The sequence below is a fragment of the Vipera ursinii genome (assembly GCF_947247035.1).
Source record: "Vipera ursinii genome assembly, chromosome: 1".
In the NCBI taxonomy this organism is placed as follows: Eukaryota; Metazoa; Chordata; class Lepidosauria; order Squamata; family Viperidae; genus Vipera; species Vipera ursinii.
Window position 1 is genome coordinate 71,547,875 of NC_139512.1, and position 18,076 is coordinate 71,565,950.

Genomic DNA, 18,076 nt, shown 5'->3' on the forward strand with positions numbered 1-18,076 from the left:
CGCCTGGGATGGAACCACCTGGTCGGTTCCACAGCCCGGCGGTGGGGGGTGACACAGCGGAAGACCAGCCGCAGGAGATAATGATCGGACCATGACAGGGGGACAATAGTTGGCAAGCCCCCTCCCAAATTATCCAACCATTGCCCAGATAGAAAAATCAGGTCAAGAGTGTGACCCACCCCATGAGCCGGGCCCTGAATTACTTGGGTCAGGTCCATGGCCATCATGGAAGCCATGAACTCCCGAGCTAACTCTGACGACCCTCCCAGGGAAGGCAGGTTAAAGTCGCCCAGAACTATGAGTCTGGGAAACTCCACCGTCAACCCTGAGAGGGTGTCGAGCAGCTCAGGCAGGGCCGTTGCTACACAGCTGGGTGCCAGGTATGTTAGCAACAGGCCCAACTGAGCCCGAGGGCCACATGTCATGAGAAGGGACTCACTCTCGCCTATCTGGACAACGGTGGTCTCCCGTGGACATAAGGTCTCCCATATAACCACTGCCACCCCACCGCCCCTGCCCTGAGCCCGAGGCTGGTGTAGCACACAGAAACCCGGAGGGCACAGTTCAATCAGAGGGACACCACCCTCTGGGCCCAGCCAGGTCTCCGTAATGCATGCCAGATCCACGTGTTCCTCCTCGATCAATTCCCGAATGAGGGGAGCCTTGTTCACAACAGATCTGGCATTAAAATACACCAATCTGAGCTCAGGGTCCTGATCCCCCTCACCCCCAGATAAAAGGGTACTAACCAGAGGGTCGGAACACGCTACCGCTCGAAGACAGCAGGGGCGCAGTCCCAGATATTGATACGGCCCTCCGTGTAACCACTTGCTGCCATTCCCAATCGTTGTGGGGATTTGCAACCCCACCCCAGTACCTACGGAACCAAAAGCCCATGCCCCCAACCCCATCTCACCGGGAACTATTGTAGGCCCAGACTGACAGCCGGTTGATGAAACACCCCAATTCCCTCCCCTCCCTCCCATTCCCCCCCTCCCTAACCCTTTAAAACAACCGGCTAAAAAACATTCCAGGGGCCTCTTAATGCATTTCCACCAGAGGCCCCTATTTAAGCCCAGCCACCTCTCAGGGTCCCAACAATTGGGCCCGTCCTTAAGGGAAGTAAGGGACATGGCGACAGGTCATATCCAGGAGGGAGGAGCCCCCCTGAGAGCATACAAAGACCTGGAGACTAAAACATACAAAGAATGGCTGCAGGACTTGGGTTTGGCTAGTCTAAAGAAAAGAAGAAACAAGGGCAACATGATGGCAGTATTCCAGTATTTGAGGGCCGTCACAAAGAAGTGGGGGTCATGTTATTCTCCAAAGCACTAGAGGGCAAGACAAGAAACAATGGTTGGAAACTGAATAAAGAGAGAAGCAATGTAGAATTAAGGAGAAACTTCCTGACAGTGAGGACAATTAACCAGTGGAACAGCTTGCCTCTAGAAATCATGGGCGTTCCATCACTGGAGATTTTTAAGAAGAGGCTAGACAGTCACTTGTCTGAGATGGTATAGGTTCTTCTGCTTAAGTGAGGGGCTGGACTAGAAGACCTCCAAGGTCCCTTCCAGCTCTATTCTATTCTAACCAGATATCACAAAAATGCCAGAAAAACAGCAGACGTTGTAACATGCATTGCCTTTGGAAACTCTGTAATGTTTCAATAGTCAGGGACACGTGCAGAGAAAAAGTCTATTAATACATTGCAACAGGGACTTCTGATCCATCATATTACCAAAACAACAGGTGAGATAACAGTGCACCAGTAACAGAACCAACAAGGATTTGCTGCATAAACTTCCTCACACATTTATGTTAGCTAGTACATCTTTCATGAAGAATTTTACTAAGTTTCAGTGGCTGTTTAAGAACCAGGTCAAAAAGCAAGTGGGGAAAAAATAAGCTTAACTAAATATAATTTTTTAATGTCCTTTCAGCGCACTTCGTTGAGTTACATTGATCTCCCATCTTTAAGGAGCAATAATTTTTAAGCTTTGAAATTAATCACTTCTTCCTGCAATGCACTTACCTTTTTTTTAAAGGCCAATTGAAAAGTGAATTAAGTTAATCATATTGAATGAACTCAATAAGTTGACCTCCCTGCTCTCCATCCAAACCAAACAATTTCATCCCACCTTCAAATTAAATTGATTTCTCACTAGAACAAGAGCTGGGAAATTGTTTAACTCTATGACTGTGAAACTAGAGCATCTGCTTGAAAGCTATTATACCATTATGGAGGTCAAAAACCATATCTAAAAACAGAGTCCTACCACATAATAAAACACCCATATAGCTGGGCAAGGAGACCCGCAAAGCAGTTTTAGACCCCAGAAATGAGGTTCAAGTTCTTTTTAGGGAGCAATCTATTTCAATCAGCCAGAAAGAGAAGGACTGGGATTTTTGTTCTGATCAGGAATGGGTTAAAGACTAGGTTCATCTTTTTGGGTGGCTGAATTTGTAAATGTCAAATGGTCTATGCCTTTTTTTCACAAAAGAAACAAAACGCTGCTCCTTAAGCAAGTGACACAGCTCAACAATCAATGAACTTGACAATTTTGGTTTCTCTTTAGAATGCCCAGTGAAAGGTAGCATGAAAAGAATTTCAGTCTTCCAAATCCCTTGAATTCACCTACTCCTTGGATGTTGCAAAGTATCAGCTAAGTGCGTTGGGGTATTCTTACTCCCTATCCACCAATCCTTGGCTAGTAACCCATAAGGAATATAGGTTTATATCCATCTGTTGCAAGAGATTAACTTCTGGAAAAAATACTGTACCAGGCAGGCTTGACCAACAAGCTAAGAAAGGCTGGGATATATTGTAAAATGTTTTGGGGAAAACGCAGGCTAACAAACTGTACAGAAAGATCTTGTTCAGCTAATAAGTGAACAGTCAAGTGGCTATACCTGTTTGACTTCATGAGAAGACAACTACAGAGAAACGGCACCTAAAACATAATTTTGCACATACCATGGTCTCACATAATAGACTCAGGAAACATGCAATGTTATGCACATTACTTTTTTTTCTTCCTGCCTAGAGCTCTCATAGCTAGGCAGTTGTTAAGTGAATCACATCCAATTTTATGACCTTTTTTGTCATGGTTGTTAAGTGAATCATTGCAATTAAGTGAGTCATGTGCTCATTAAGTGAATCCAGCTTTCCCATTAATTTTGCTTGACGGAAGCCAGTTGGGAAGATTGCAAACAGCAATCGCAATAACTCCAGGATGCCGCATCTATCATAAATACATGCTGGTTGCCATGTGCCCAAATTTTGATCACAAGATCTTGGGGACTACTGTGTCAGTCATAAGTATGAGGAATGGTTATAAGTCACTTTTTGAGTGCCATTGTACCTTCAAGCAGTCACTAAACGAATGCTTGTAAGTTGAGGACTACCTATGAAGGAAGGGGCAACTCACTGCCCAACATAATTATGACAGTACCCACATTTTCCATTCACCGATTCTGGCCACTTAGAAATATTTACTGGGCACACCCATGTGTCATACATAATCTTGATTCACTAAACCCAATTTTCTGCATTTGCTTTACACAATAATCCTGTTCAGGCATTCTGTTTATGCATTTAATCCAATGCAGAAGAAACAGGGAACGCTCCCACTTCTCTTCTCATCGTGCTGTGACATAAATGAAGACATGATGTCTACCAGTCTGGCACAGTGGTCTGCAGGCCGATCACATGGAACCAAGGAAAGTAGAACTAGTTTCTCTTTTGCAGACAGTTGTGTCATAAGCACCAAGACAGCCTTTTCATTAATTATCTCCAGTGCATCAAGGAGAGGGAAGAGATTGCTCACTGCCCCCTAACAGGGGGAAGAAAACGTACATCAAGGTAGCACTTAAAGTGGGGAACTGGCACCTAAACCAATTATATTTACTAGCAGTGCTTTTTTTTTGTAAGAAAAAAGGTGCCGGAACTCACATCTTGTTTATCTTTTATTTAAAAAATTATACACTCAATTCTTAACATAAATTTAATTTATTGTATTTAAGGCAAATATTCATAGTAAATTTTACACTAAAAATTAAAAGATTTTCAATTCACCAACAGTTTTTTAAAATAAAGAAATTATTTACCTTTCGCATGTACTCAATCACTGTACATACATCCCCACATGTCAGTTGTGTAATGAAACATAACGGTCGCCACCCGCAGTAAGCACTCAGCGTGCGACCACATGACCAATCACAAGCCGAGCAGCACCACAAGCTGAGCAGCGCCATCACAACCAGCACGGACCAAGTACACATGCATCGGATGTGACACACAAGCAGCCTGCATGTACCATCTTAATTATTTTGCTGCCAACCTGTTACACTCAACAGGGCGATTCAAGTCCATATAGACCAAACATCAAATTTTCAAAAGTTACTTTTAAAGCTTGGAAAACCTGTCAAAAAAGGTGCCAGAACTCTGTTCCGGCACGTTCTATGACAAAAAAAGCACTGCTTACTAGATTCACAAAACACACCAGGCTAAAATGTGGCTGGTTAGTTTGTAGTTCAGGATAGTGCTACCAAATCTCGGTTGTAAATATCTAAATGTCCCAACAGTGTTTTGTGTAATTTTTTGCTGCCATGTAGCAGTTTAGATTTTTGCTGCCTTGACTTGGTAAGCTAATTCTTGTGTTCTGACAACATTGTGTACTTTTCTGAAACAATTGTTCTACAGAATTCTCTTGTCCTTCAAGAGGAAGGAGCAGGATCTCCCCTGCTCAAGAGAAGCTATATTCTCAGCTGGAAGTGAACACTCTGTGGCCAGACTAGGAACTCTACTCCATAATTGGCTCAACACTATTCAGGACAACTACAAAACAGAGCTTACTACCAGGCAAAGGTTCCCTAATTCCACTACCTGGAGAGAACAAAATTCCAAATTGGGGGCATCATTCCCCTAATCTACTCTGTCTTTTCTCCCAAGCCTTCAAATCAAACAACTGCATGCCTCAGCCTCTCTTTGCAGTTTCCCCTCGGTCTCCACAGGCCCAGCCTGTGAAGGTCCAGCCCATGCACCCAATTCTGAGCTGACCGTTAGGTGCCCACATGGCCAGGGGCAATGGCTCATATGTTGTGAGTCAAGTTGTGACTTTTTCACTCCAACAGGCTCCAGTACCTTTGAGCATTCTACAGTGGACTATTATGCAGCAGGTTAAATTACAATAGAATAGAGCTGGAAGGGACCTTGGAGGTCTTCTAGTCCAGCCCCCTGCTCAAACAGGAGGACCTATACCATCTCAGACAAGTGACTGTCCAGACTCTTCTTTAAAATCTCCAGTGATGGAGCGCCCATGATTTCTGAATCATACATACATCATAAAGACACTGGACCTGCTGTCCTTGTGTCCATAGGCTGGGATGGAGGAGCTGACAAGAGAGCCAGTTTGGTGTAGTAGAGGCTAGAAACTGAGAGACTGAATTCTAGTCCTGCTTTAGGCATGAAGTCAAATGGGTGATCTTGAGCCAGTCTATTTCTCTTAGTCCTAGTAAGAAGACAGTGGCAAGACACTTCTGAAAAATCTTTCCATGAAACTACAGTGACCAGGCAGTCCCCAGGAGTCCACACTAACTCAAAGGCACATACACCCGAAGAAAACGTACAAATTATTCTTTCAGGAACTGCTTCATGGCGTCAGTGCTATTATGGCTGCATGCTGGAACTGAAGAACTGATGGTTTGGAAGATGTAATTGAACACCCAGCAATCTTACTCTGCAGGTCCAATGGCAGGGAACGCCGGAAGTGGTCATCTGGGAATATCTGGAAACACAGGATTTCTCACCCTGTCCTAATGTGAGTTTTCCTCCTTTTACCCTCTTGCGAGGGAATAAAATAAGGCTCCACTGCTCCTACTGCCTAGAAATATTTGGTCATTGTGAAGTTGAGCTCTATTCTTCTGAGAATGCCTTAGAATCTCTGAGGAAAAAGTGATAAGATGGACAGAAATGAAATTTGGGGATTTCGTTCTTTCTTTGCAATCAGTGGTCAAGGATTTGTTTGGTGATTTTTTTCCCTTCCCCCCCCCAGCGCCACAGAAGCTAATGTCATTTCTCAGTGCAATTGCCAAGCTAAGACCAAGCCGTATGAAATAAAGGGTACAATGTTACCATACTAAATATTGATAATGTGCATCAGGTGTTTGCAAAAAAGGAGCCTGGCTCCTCATCCTCTGTGTGGCAATTATTTTAAAGATCTACTTAGCATTTAGATTGCTTGAGGGAAGAAAAGAACCCAGAAGGCAATTGCCTTGAGGGGGCTGGGGGAAAAGAAGGCTCTGTAGTAAATAAATCTCCTTGAGTGCTGTTTTCATCTATCCTGACACAAAACATAGCTGACAGTTTAGGTTGCAATAATTAGAAGGGCTTTGACATCATGGGACTGTCCTTGCTGGTGACACTATTACAGCTCCCCTCAAGATTAAGCAGCAAGAAAAGCCTTGGTGGGGAAGCAGAGGAGGTTTTTTTTTAAAAGCACATTGTAAAACAAGCATTTAAGCAAGCTAAATACTAACAGCATTAACTACTCCACCAAACTCTGAGTGGGAGGTTAAGGGGAAAGGCTGATTTGAAAAGCATTGATGTGAATTGGTCGTTCTTCGTAATTTATAATCCAAAGGACACGTTATTCTTAATCTTATTCTTCTGTCAGGATTTAATTATTTTTTCTTTCTCAGCCATTACTGCTTTTGGTTGTGACACCATTTATCTGTTGGTCCAGCAATACATTTGCTGTTGTTGTTCACTCGCTAAGTGGTGTCTGACTCTTCACAACCCCAAGCAATACATTAGCCAACTCAAAGCCACAAAATACAGGGTTGACTCTAGTTTTCCCCAGCAGTTCTTATCAGGCATGATAGTAAGCAAAGCAAATCATGTTTTTTATTATGTAGTGTATCTGAAATGGACTCTGTTGCTTCCATTATTACATGGCACCCTCTGTCCTATCTGACTTTTAAAATACTGTTTAGTTTTTTTCCTGTTCTTTTGTTAATTATCAATAGGCATGTGGACAAAACAAAGGGCCAGACTTCTATATTACTTTTATTTATGAGACTGTCTCTGGAACTCTCATGGCTTCCTTCTAGAAATAAATTAGTAGATGTCTGTAGCCTAGTGCAAGGGTCTCCAAGCATTACTTGTGGACTTCAACTCCCATGATTCCTCAGCCATCCATGCCAAGTCTTAAAGTCACCAAATTTGAGACCCCTGGCCTAGTGTTTATCTGGATGTATATCAGAAAGGTAAGATGACAATCTTCTGGAGAGAGTAAAGAAGAGTTAGGAAAGAAACAGCATCACCAGTTCATTTTATGATAGTTTGATGTGTTGTAACCATCCAACCCCATCATATCTTATTATGTTAAGGTATCATACCACATTAATATCATCCATCATTTATCACTCTTTCTCAGCTCCACCTTCCTCACAGGGTTGTTGTTGTGGAGGAAATGAGAGGAGGAAAGTGTGTTGAATATGTTCACCACCTTGAGTTGATTGCAGGGCTTTTTTTTTCATAGAATGCTCAGAACGACGTTCCAGCACCATTTTTTGCAAAAAAAAAAAAAAAAAAACACCACAACCCAGCTCCCTTATTGGTTTTCCTAAGACTATTGCAGGGCTAGCAATCTTGGCTCTTTTTTATGACTCATGGACTTCAACTCCCAAAAATCCTGAGCCAGCCATGCTGAGGGGAAAGGGAGAGGTTTCCAAGCTGAGCCATGCTGCCTCAGGAATTCTGGGAGTTGAAGTCCTTGAGTCATAAAAGAGCCTGCAATAGAGGAGGACATTAAAATTATTTACAAGGTTACTTCTTTAGGAACTAAACTTTTAGAATCTAAAACAGCTAATTCAAAAAAGCCAACAGGAAAGCACGTCACATTTTTCATCTGCTTCTGTCTTTTGGAAGGTAAAATTAGATAACAAAATAATCTATTTCCTATGTTAACATCTCTGCAATGAAATCAATAAAGGTAACAGGAAAGAAATGAGAAACATTTTTCTCAATGTAATATGTCTAATTTAGCTGATTCTAGAAAAAATATAGTATCTTTTGTACACTCTATTAGATTCAACTATTTTGAATCTAAACAATTCTTAAGAATGAAATATTTTTAATTTGGACTTTACTTTTACTGTTTGGACTGTTGTGTGTTTTGAAAAATAGATTATTTAGAATCTAGTTATGTTGCACTTCAGTCTTTAAATAATTAACCTAGTATATACATAACAATATATGATGTTTTCGCTGGTGAGCTAAACATCAATAACAACATTTATTAAAAAGGCTAAAATAATTTCTGGTGGTATTATCTGTATATTAAAGTTTTGGACAAGCAGTGATCATGTATCCTAGCAAAAGATGTTACATATGTGCATAAGTGTAGTCAGTAGCATATGCCTTTTTAAAAATATCAAACATGCAAAGAAACAAAAATAAGTCCAAAATATCTGCATTACATCCAGAAATGTCAACTTTGCAACCAATATTTTTCATCCATAACTATGGCACCCTAAGGATACCTGCATACATGCAAATGCTTCTCTGGGATCAGTAACACAGCAGGGATTGCTTTTTCCTTTCAGTAACATATACCTAAAACCAGTTTATTGCATCTGACAATTGTACTAAAAAAACACAACTCATTGTCAACCGATATAATACATTTAATTTGAAATCAAATGAAAAATTGATTTAAATTATTTTATTAAAACAAATTAATGGCAATTCTTTTATAAGAAGTTGCTTCAAACAAAATGAGTTTGACATGCCTGCTCTAGATAGTTGAATGCTCCAAAATAAATTCTAGACCAGGCCTGTACATGCAGCCTACCAAGCACCCTTGGACAGAGCACAGACTTTTTTTTAAAAAAAGTAATAAAATCACCACCACTGCCCTGAAAGTCATGTTGCCTAGTGCCTCCATGGCTTACCATGACCACAAGCTCCAACACTGTAGATGCTCCTCTAGTCACCAAATCATTGATTAGCCCACCAGCATTCCTTTGCAGACCACAAAGATTTTTAATTTATCAGTGTGGGCCTTTCCCTTCTACAAGTTGCACAGATCTCTTCTAGATTTTCCTCTTGCCTTTCCAAGTTAACTCCTTGGTCTGTCATTGAGCAAGAATTGACTTTGTAGGGAAGCATATTATCATTTGATGTATATTTAACATACGTTCTACCTTTATTTACCAATTATATAATATTTGTATGCAATCTACATGGCGAGGTTTGGGGCAATTTACAATAGAAAAAATATATATTTAAAATCATAAGATTAAAACATAAAAGCAGGGCTTTTTTTTCTCATAGAACGCTCAGAATGGTGTTCCGGCACGTTTTTTTGCACAAAAAACAAAAAGCTTTTGCACAAGCTATGCTACTCCCTCTATTGGCTTTCCAAAGCCTATTGGCTTTCCAAAGCCAATAGGAATTGCTGCTGAGCGCACCAAAAGACCTGGCTAGCAAACATTGCACCGGCTAGTTGTCTGCAGCGAAAGCGAGTAGGCAGGAACTTTGCATCCCTCCCTGCTGCCCAACTACACCATCTCAACTAGGTAAGTAAGAAAGGACAAGGAGTGGGAGGTGGGTTCTGCGGAGTCCTTGTGCACTCCATCCTTGTACTCACCCATGTCAGTCAGGCTGGTGCCCTACCTGGTGCTGGACCTGCACCACCATTGCCTCACCCTTTGTGCCTAAGTGGCCACCCTGCATTGCCTGGCCTGCACCGCCTGCGCTGCCTGCCCCACGCAGCCCCGCCATACAGAGCAGGTCCTGCTGCTCCCACAGCACCAGCCGTGCCGGCTCTGGCCCCAGGGGGGGAGCCCGCTGCCAACACCCCTCGCACCCATGACCACAGCAGCGCCACCCCACCCCACCCCTGCCTCCTGTGCCCGCCAAGATGAGAGTTCCGGCACCATTTTTTTTTAGAAAAAAAGCACTGGTTAATTGTAAAAATAATAAAGGTGGAATATAAATAAATAAATGAATAAAAATAAAATATCAGCCATTTTAGTGAACACCCTCTGCATACTCTCAAAATTCCATTGGTTCCAAAAATTGGGGCCTCCTGTTGTAATTAAATATAGATCCTATCACTTTAATATTACGGTAACCTTTCCCCATTCCTTTCTGATTATTTATGTTTTTACTGATGGGTGTTCCGACCGGAGGATTTGAAAACCTGCATACTATTTTATGATGTAATAAAGTTTCTGGGTTTTTTTAATTTCTTGGGGCAATGCATTTGTTTTCGAGGTGTGTGCATTGGGGGTGTTTCATTCATGTATATGCATGTATGTGTCTCTATGCTAGAAAACCTCTAAAATAAATATTGCAGTAAAAGTGAATTCTGGGTTGTTGTAGATGCTTAACACAAACTATTACTTTGCTGCTGGTTCCCAATTGCTTGTTTTCCTTAAGTGAAACACAAGGTGATATAATAGTGTAAAGTGAAATCTTCATGGTAAGCATAAATAGATGGACAACAACACTAGATAAAAGTTAGCTACAATTTGTACTAAATTCCACAACAGAAGATTGCTGGGAAAAACACTGTCTAAAGTGGAAGATATGAGAGGCTTGTTTCTTATGCGTACATGTGAAGGTGAAGACTGGATGTCCATGCTTCATGGATTGCTCAGTGATCATGCCTGCACCTGAGCCCCAAGGCCTTGAGTTAACCTTCAGACATTTTCAGTCCTGGACAGCTCCTTCTGACTTCTGTCCAATTAGATGAGAAGCATAAAACCAGTTTATTAGCCCAGGTTATTCCCTCTGACATGCCCATTTATCAAGTATCAAGAGATTATATTCATGGGAGAAGAAATTTTGCTATGGCTTCTGACTCCTAATATCTCTTAAAACAAATTACCATAAAAATAAATACAAGCAGTCCTCGACTTACAACAGTTCATTTAGTGACCATTCAAAGTTATAGTGAAAAAAGTGATTTATGACCAGTTTTCATACTTACAACCCTTGGTCATGTGATCAAGATGTAGATGCTTGGCAATTGACTCACATTCATGATGGTTGCAATATCCCGGGGTCACGTAATCCCCTTTTGCGACCTGACAGACAAAGTCATTGGGGAAGCCAGATTCATTTTACAACAGTTTGACTAATTTAACAACTATAGTGTTTCACTTAACAACTGTGGCAAGAAAGGTCGTAAAATGGGGCAAACTCACTTAATAAATGTTTCACTTAGCAACATAAATTTTGGACTCGATTGTGGTCATAGGTCAAGGACTACCTATATAAAATTACACCCCAGTAAAAACACTAAATTTTATTTGTTTGTTTGTTGATTTATTTAATAATTTTAAATTATTCATATTTAGAAACCACCCATCTCCCTCAGAGAGTGACTCCGAGCGGTGTCCATTCAAAATCCAATCTGAATGATATGGGGGGAAAAAAGTTCCTCACTGGCCCCCGTTGAGAATGCCTGAAATAAACCTGAAACAAAAGTGTTTCAGCTGAAATGAGAGGAGAGCTTCTTTCCGGGACATTTCTCCCTGATCTTGAAAACATGACATGAATCAGGTTGTGTTCTCCTAATCTCCTGTTTACCTAATCTTGTCAACCCCAAAGGAAATATTCCTGCCTCTAAATAAAGTTCCCTTCCCCACACTAATCCTTTCCCTACTGAAAAGAAAGAAGTATTGCTCACCATTAACAAAGGCAGAGTGAAATTGACTAGAGCCAGTGAAAATCCAGTCAGGAAAAACCATTGACTAACTAAGGCAAAGATAATAACAAAATTACACAAAGTAACCAGGTGATAGGCACTTAATTCCATCAGCGTTTCTCTGCTTGCTAATAAGAAACCACGGCTATTTCCAGCACCCCTGCTGCCTGCAGAAAGCAAAGTGTTCCTTTAAAATAAATCGGCTTTTCTGATCAGTAACCAGTTTTCTTCATGTGGTCCCAAGATCCCAAAAACAAATCAGAAAGCTTTGCAGTTTCTTGCCCCACCATTCAAAATGGTAATAAAACACCTCCCTCTTTATTTTCATTGTTCCTCTTTCTTTGTAAACTGGAAGCCAATTATTATTGTTTCAATGAAATACAGCGTGATCCTCCTCAGAGCAGCACTCCATCTTTCACTTCCAGAATGCAAGGAAAGGATCTGAATTGCACAACTGTCTTGGCCCAGGTGCAGGCACACCTCTGCATGGCCCAAAACCTCTCAAGCTTTGTCCCTGAAAAGTAATGATAGGACTAAAGTTTTAGATCTCTCAATATTTCCCCTTTTAAAAAAATATCATAGGGAAGGCTTAAGAGTTACTCATTTAGGTTAGGGTAATGGCTATGGACTGTGGCCCTCAATCACCACAGTCACAAGATAACCTTTCACTGCCAGTTAGCTCCTTGTCTGTAAACCTGTGGGAAGAAAAAAATAGGTCCCGTTCCAAGCTGGGAGTAAGACAATGGAAATAAAATGGAGGCTAAGATTCTGGAAATAAAATGGAGGCTAGCTGCTTAGGAAAGAAGGTTTCTGGTTACTGATGAGCAGAACCAACAACAGCATGTATTTCTGGGACAGCTGACAAAATGGCTGAGTGAGTGGATGGATATTTATAGGGTTCTGAGTGAGATGCTCCAGGGGGTTCTGCAATGTGGTGAGCCTTGTTTCAATGGTGGTGGGTTAATCCTATTATGTCCTTAAGGCCATGTCCTGTCCTTAGAATTTGGGTGGGGGAATGTAAATTCTTAATCAAATCAGCTGTGGGGGCTGAAGGTGTTTTGTTTATGAATAGATTGCCCAGACTTTCTTAATAGGTACAAAATATCCATCTCTAAAGACTTGAGGCTTCTGTTTGAGGCTATTAAGAAAGACTGGTGCTGCTTTCTGCCTTTGTTAGGATTTTTCCCCATTCCTCCTTTGGGGAAATATAATATTCTGCCTCTTTTTAATATTAAGAATAAAGAATATTTTAATCTGGGGAGGGGGGGGCCTTTCTACAACCCATTATGGGATGGTTCAGAGGACAAGCTCTATCTACCAAAAGCTCTAGGATAATCCCTTGGCATCTCAACTTAAAAAGGGTCAGGAATGTGGAAGACTTGCTTAAAACCCTGGAGCGCTACTTACCACTGCAGGGCAAATCAGGCAAAGGATTTGTCCTGTTAAAAACAGTTTTAAATGCCAGTGCATTTTACTGGCCGATGTTATTTTATCCACGTCTGTTAGTGATAAAATTCAAAATGTGCAGGAGATCAGTTCTGATTAGATGGATGACCTTTATTTAAGTCATCTGTCTCAATTTAATGTCTGTCTGGTGGAAAGAAGACTTGTAATCCAAGGGAGCTCAATGGAACCAGGATGGAAAGGGTTGCCTTAACGTTCATAAAATTACATTCTCCAAAGAGACTTTTTAAATCCTAAGGGCTTATTCCCAAGATCTACATTAGAATAGACTGGTTATATCAGCTACTTTTTTGTTCCTGGAAGAATCAGCAATATAGTTCTAGACAATGATGGAATGCCAGATTAAGAGGAGCAATGAATTTTGTTGTACTGTGAGTATAAAACCAGGGATGGGACGACCCAGGTTTAGAGTCTTGCTTTCCTTGCAACAATTCTGGAGGCTGTTTATTAGATACAAAGTAGTACCTGAAGACTGCATAGGTAGGACCAAGGAGCAAGGTCCCCCTGATCATATGTCCAGTCTGGGGGAAATTATTGCATTCCAAAAGTGAATTTACAAGCCTATCAGGACATTTTGTAGTTTTTGTTGCAATTGTTAAACCATTAGGAGCATTGACAAGAAACTGAAATTCTCTAAGAGATCTACCAACACATCTAGATGAAACAAGAAATTATAGGGGAAAAAACCCAACATGGGATCCTTAAATGAAAGGACCAGGTATTTGAAATTGGCACAGGAGACAGCTGAAAAATTACAAAAACTTCATGTATAGACCTTAATTATACATATGGCTGTATTGCATTTTCATCTAGTCAAATAATGGCTTAGTTCCCAGGATGCATTGCAGAATGCTTTGCATTGGTTTCCATGGAAATATTACCAGAGATAGTTAATTTAGTTTCTTATTCAATAATACCCGCTGTTAAGATTAGGCCATGCAGCACTAGGTTTTTTTGCATTCTATTTCCTGATCAAAAAGACGTCTCTGGGAAAACAGCAAGTAAAAACTCAAAACAAAAGTCTACACTCCCATTTTTGATACTCAGTAACTGCTTTGGATGCTGCAGATGAAAAGTTGGGATATAGATCAAATAAATATTATCTTCTAGCCATGGAGATTCCAAAGCCCTCATGGAGGGAACCTCTTCGCCATGAAATAGTCTAATTTAAAATTTAAAACGATATAATAGACATCAGCCCTTGTGGCAACATATTCCACAGAACAGCGCTTCTCATCCTTGTGGAAGATGTGTGGACTTCAACTGGCTTTGCTAGCTAGGGAATTTTGGGAGTTGAGGTCCACACATCTACAAGTTGCCAAGGCTGAGAAACACTGCCATAGAGCAATTATTTTATGAGGATTTTTTTAAAAAGTATTTTTTTAAAAAAAGATACGATCCAGAAATCGGTAGCATGATATGATCATTGCAATAACTAGTTTTTTCTTTAATTCTCAGCAAGTTGTTGACAGTATACCTTGAATTGAGAGGCTGTGCTTCTGTGCCCATTTCATCCTAATAATTATAAATAATTAAGGAAACTCAGCATTGCCAGGAAAGAAAAAGAGAGGGGAAAAATCATTCCCCTGATGGCTTCAAACCTCTCCAGACTTACTATATGATTCATTTGGTTCACTAAGGTATTTTTTTTTTGCTAGAAAGACAAATTTCTAAGAAGAGCCTATATACATCTTTTTCTGACAAATTAATCTTTACAGTTCTAATACCAAAAATAATAGGGATATAAACTTTAACCAATAGTTGTTCTTGCTGCTAAGGGAAAAGCAGTAATTAAAGTTTTCTGTGCAGAGAACAGGAACAGATTAATTAATCACAATTCTTGAACAAGAAGCAACTAATTAAGCAATTTTCAAAGAAAGGAATAAGGTAGATTAATGAAAGAGCAATTGCTGACAGAAGGAATATTTCCTGAACAGCATTCAGGTTTGTTAGGATGTGGTTTTGCCTATGCAAGTAGGAAATGCTGTTAAATTGCTTTCTGTGACTACTGTTTTAGTTCTTCTAGTTGAGCAATGCACACTGGAGACAATTTGTGCAAATGAAGGCCAAGAAACATAACTTTTAGAAGTGGAGTTTATTGTAGCATCTTAGCCTGGGGTCTTCAAACTTGGCTGCTTTAAGATTTGTGGACTTCAATTCCCAGAAATCCTCAGCCAGAATTCTGGGAGTTGAAGTTTACAAGTCTTTAAGCAGCCAAGTTTGGAGACCCCTGATCTTAGCAGACAAGTTCTGGTACATGCTTTGGTTTAAAAGGAACGACTTCCCATCACCCGGTGCGCTCACACAGCGAGGGCCTCCTCAGGGTGCCGGCGGCTAGACAATGTCAGCTGGTGACCCCCAGGGGGAGGGCCTTCTCTATGGGAGCGCCTGCCCTGTGGAATCAACTTCCCCTTGAGCTCTGGATGGCTCCGGACCTCCGGTCCTTTCGTCGCGGCCTTAAAACATTTCTTTTCCATCAGGCTGACCTGGACTGACAATAGGGATTTTAAAAAATGTTTTTAATATTTTATCATTGGGGCTTTAGTTTAATTTTTTTTAACATTTGTATTATGTCTTTTATTGTTGTTAGCCGCCCTGAGTCCTTCGGGAGATAGGTCGGCATATAAGTCCCAAAAATAAATAAAATAAATAAATAAATAAAAGGGAAGAAAAATAAGTTGACATAGATTACTTTTGGTAAAGTGCTTTTGTAATGAAAGAAGGGGGAAAACACAAATCCTTCCAAAAATATTTGGGATTTCATTTTCGAACCTCATTCAATGCATCTTGATAACTCTCTATTCTGCACGTTCAGTGTATAGTGGATGGCATTTTATTCATTTGTTTCTTTATAAACCCACTACTCTCCCTCCACAATCAAGTCACTGTTTGTTGTTCTGGCTCTGTTTACAAGCTGAAGACTTTTAATTTTAAAAAGCATGACAAAAATATCGATGAGCCATTAGTGAAAATATTGTGTACTGGAGTAAGCAGCGTGATATCCTTGACCATGAGCATCCCCACAGATGATGTCCTTGATACTCACTAGGCTCCCTAACCCATCTGATTTTAATACAAAAAAATAAATAAATGGCAAGCTGTCATGTTCAAGGCAGTAGCCTTTAACAAAACTTCAGTTTACACGAACACTTCTAGAACCCATATTGGTATCTTTAGAAAATCAAAATTGACATTTGAGTCATAGTGCCAAGTTTGGGAGTGTGCTCATCTGCACAGAAATTTTTTTTAAAAAGCCCTGGATATTAAGCATACTCTCTGTCTTTAAATGTGTTTTGTGACTGACTTTGCTCCTCATTATAGTGACTTACAATAAGAATGTTTGCTGGCTCCAAGTTTTGCCTACATTGGTGTCCGTCCATAGCTGCAGGTTGAAATTCTTCATTCTTGATGCAATCTTTTCCTTTTTGATACATGTGCCGTGTACAAAATAGAATATGGATCTTGCTCTGCAGCTCTCATTATGTTTATGATTCATGACACACTGGAGGAGAACCACATGCATTGAATTTATCAAGTGGTCCCAAATGGTCATACATCTGCCTACCAGGGTCCATACCTAACCATGAATAGACTAAAGTGGCAAAACATGTATTGTGACATCACAATGCAAGTTTTGCTGATACATTCTTGGTATTGTAACATTGTACACAAAAATGTAAGGGACATGTTTCATTATCCCTTTTGTGAATGCCTATGTCCCAGCCATCTTTATCTTCTACTTGGATAAATGCCCTTAGCAAGTAACACCATTTGCAAGCATGAGTATGAATGTGTGTCTGAATCAGAGGTCTCTTTCTGAAGCAAAATCAACAACCTTTTGGCACATATGCATTTTAACGGGTGACAGTGGTGAATAGCTTGATGAAACCAAGATTTCCAGGCTATTTAAGACAAGTTGTTTCTGGTTTTAGTAAGGTAAGTTTAAATAAACCTTGAACATCTTTTAGTATTGTCTGTTCAAACATCCAGGAGGAGTTCATGGTTCTGTACTTCAGTGTCACACTTTTGGCAGGGGGGTCTGTAATAAAAGGGGACTTAAGACCCATATGGGGCCAGAGACTTAAGAATGCTCTTCTCTGACTGAAAAGAATGTTAGAAGGAATTAATCTTATATTTCTTTCTAACACCAGCTTATGCTCTTAAGCATCGGATAAGAGAAGCATCACTTTGAAAATATTTGTGAATCTGGAAATCAGTGCTTGTCTACAGTCATCTTCCTAGGATTTCTTTTTGATACTGTTAATGCTACTTGTTGAAAGATTTTATAGAGTTTTTCTGCCTTCTCCATATTGGTTCCACCCCTCGCCCTACTGAATACATGTCAAGGTTACGGCATACTAGAAAATCCCTAGAAGCATCCTGGATGGGTGGGATTCCCAGGCTGGGGCTGTTATTAATACCCAGGCACCTTAAAGTCTTAGTATCCTATTTTACAACAGATGTAACATCTGGGATGCTTCCATATTAGTGTTTTGTTATGCAATTCCTCACTTTTAAGTAACAAGATGGATGGACTCAGTAAAAGTGGCAGTGAGTGCACTATTGGGAGACTTGAAAGAACAGGTTAGGGATAGATTGTCAATGGGGAAAATTTATATGGTCGCTAGGAGTCGAAAATGACTTGATGGCACATAATCAATTTACAAAATATTGTAGGGAATCAGATGACACATATCCCAGTCGTAGCCTCCTTGCTTGTTTCTACTGTCATTTCCACATTTTTCCTTATAGTAAAAATGTTGATTCACAATTTTCTTTCCATTGGTGATAATAGGAACTATCTGTCTAGCTGCATTCCTAAAACGTCCTTGCACCACCATTCTGTACTCTTTTCTTGGGTATTAAATTGCCTTTAATTTATTATTCTGGGT